This window comes from Arachis ipaensis, chromosome B3 (assembly GCF_059453495.1).
Source record: "Arachis ipaensis isolate K30076 ecotype BB chromosome B3, ASM5945349v1, whole genome shotgun sequence".
Taxonomy (NCBI): domain Eukaryota; kingdom Viridiplantae; phylum Streptophyta; class Magnoliopsida; order Fabales; family Fabaceae; genus Arachis; species Arachis ipaensis.
The window spans coordinates 48,748,309-48,750,126 of NC_142438.1; the positions used below are offsets into that span (position 1 = coordinate 48,748,309).

At 44.1% G+C, this 1,818-nt stretch overlaps 1 pseudogene; it reads left to right on the forward strand.

The window, feature by feature from the left end:
* The first annotated feature begins 207 nt into the window (after positions 1-207).
* LOC148570556 (uncharacterized) lies at positions 208-1,392 on the forward strand (annotated as a pseudogene).
* Positions 1,393-1,818: the final 426 nt, after the last annotated feature.

A 1,818-nucleotide genomic window follows, 5' to 3' on the forward strand; every position in this document is an offset into this window, starting at 1 on the left:
AATTACCAACAAGCCTCACCCTGTGCTTATAGACCATCCTCTCAACGTAGATTTGAACCACCACACTCACAAGTTCCTTTTTACCATTCACCACCGTATGACCCTTATCCACCACAATCCCAATCCAATTACTCCCAAGAACCACCACATTCTTGTTTTGAACCCTCTCTCCCAACCAATGAACCCTCATACCCACCCCAACCTCCAATGAATGACAAACTTCATGTTCTTCTTCAAGGGCAAGCGAGGATGCAAAAGGGCATACTGGAACTCACTACTGCCTTAACTAAGGTAGTAAATATAATAGCCTCCCGACATCTGAGTGCTCAAAATACTCCCATGGCTGCATGTGGAGAATCAAAAGAAGAGCGTAGCATGAAGGAAACACTAGAAACTTCGGTGGACAATGAGGAGCATGGCTTTGTATTAGAACAAGTGAAGGAAGCCATGATAGTTGTAGAGGAAGAAGTGGTTGAAGATTTAGGAGATGCTGAACCTCCATGGGAATCGAGAGCTGTAAAGGATTCTGCTGAGAAATTCGAAATTGATGCCAAAGAGGACAGTGCACAACCTCCAAAGCATATACCTTGTGAAAAATTGGATGGAACAGACCAAGAAGTTGATTCCATAGGCAGTGATGATCATGAATCAAGCTCTCCTAGTCACGAACTCACATCCGCAACTGAATTCCTTGAGCCTGAAGAACCTTATCCAAGTGAATACGAAGATGACGTCGAGGTAGATTTCTCTCAACCTCCAACGTATGACTTAAGTGACGAGGAAGACATAGAAGACTTTGATCAGGACGCAGTTGCAGTTGAAGAATTTTGCAAAGAAGTGGAGGAATTCATAGAAGAACACAAGGGAGTAGAGCTTATTGAACCACTAGAAACACCTATCCCAAGGCCATTACCACCTAATACAAGCTTCAAGTGGGTACAATCCTTAACCTTTATCTTTACTTTTCCACTTGAATATGGTTTGCTTGAAATAGATGGCCAGCTTAGAGCTCTCTGCGGCTTTAAGAGTAAGAGGAAAATGGCTCGTCCTCAGAGCTGGTGTACAAGGTTCAACAAGGTTCCGCGCTTCGATTCGAAGTGCAAGGATTGGTATCAAGTTTAATTGAATGGGTCTCAGAAGACGTTTGGTCATCTTGGTGAGAATACAATTTCTAAACCGCCCGGATCGAAGAATATAGATCAAGACAACGACGGTTTTAAAAGCAAAGTTTGGGATCCTGGAATCTATTCTGACATTCGTCACCCCGGGAGCCTGAGAACCTGTTTGAAGCTTCTCAAAAGCTTTACATACCTAGTTTGGGACCCCGGAGGCTGTTGGCATTCCAAACATTGGTGGAAATTTCTGGATGAATTTAAGCACAAGCCACCATAACAGGAAGCTCATCCAATGTCCAACTTAAGAACTTTAACTAAAAGTGCTAGGTGGGAGACAACCCACCATGGTATGGTCATTTTTTTTCAATTTTATTTCGTGTTGTTTGTTTTTATATTATATTATTCTCATTGAACCTGAATATTATTCATTAGCACTGCATAATTGCATAATTGCATAAAAAAAAAAGCGCGCGACATGACCACGTTGCTACGCGTTCGCGTCAGTCGCGAAAAACACCTCCCACGCGTCCGCGTCACTCACGCGAACGCGTGATCTGGAAATCGGCATAAAAATCCAACGCCCAGAAATATGGGCTGGAATCGTGCGGCTGGTGTGCGTTTAGCACAAAAGGGCACACGCGTTCGCGTCCCTGACGCGAACGCATCACTTGCAAAACACCCATCCCACGCGAAAGCGTGAGCG